The sequence below is a fragment of the Penaeus monodon genome, chromosome 28 (assembly GCF_015228065.2).
Source record: "Penaeus monodon isolate SGIC_2016 chromosome 28, NSTDA_Pmon_1, whole genome shotgun sequence".
Lineage (NCBI taxonomy): Eukaryota > Metazoa > Arthropoda > Malacostraca > Decapoda > Penaeidae > Penaeus > Penaeus monodon.
This window is the reverse complement of record NC_051413.1, coordinates 764356-764907: the sequence shown is the minus strand read 5'-3', so window position 1 is coordinate 764907 and position 552 is coordinate 764356. Positions and strand designations below refer to the sequence as shown.

Below are 552 nucleotides of genomic sequence, written 5' to 3'. Positions count from 1 at the left end.
GTTACTACTACTAATTCTAGTATTATCATTGTGAATTTTTATAGTTTCGATTATTAGTAGCGGTGCAGTCATTGTTATTGAGATTGTCCACATTAATCCCGCTCTTAATACAAAACGACAAAAGCAAAGGCCATTGGAGGCACCAACACCGCCACAACAACAGCACACGAAGCTCCACCAGCAGCGTCCCCAACAGGTACAGCCCGAAAATATCTCGCGGTGCCCCTTCTCGACCGCGGCCAGATAGGTGCGGTGTTGTCATGAGATTTCCTCTCCCCCTCCCCCTTCCCCCTTCCCCCTCCCCCAACTCCCCCACTCTGACTCTTTCCCCTCCCTCATTTCCCTCCCTTTCCCCCCCCCTTGTATCCTGTGTTGTTGTTTTCGTCATCTGTCTGTCCGGGCTTCACCTTCCTCTTTTCCTGTGGTCTCTTCTTGTTTCGTTATCTGTCATTTTTAATTTTTTCTTTTCTTCTGGTTAATTCTTCCCGTTTCGTTGTCTGTCTTTTCAGTTTTTTTTGGGGGGTTCCTTCCTTCATCATCTGCCCCCCCCCC

At 48.4% G+C, this 552-nt stretch overlaps 1 protein-coding gene across 3 annotated transcripts in view; it reads left to right on the top strand.

The window, feature by feature from the left end:
• The window catches only part of LOC119591252, a gene marked incomplete in the record, with an annotated part of 41430 nt that overhangs the window by 1460 nt on the left and 39418 nt on the right, over window positions 1-552 (top strand).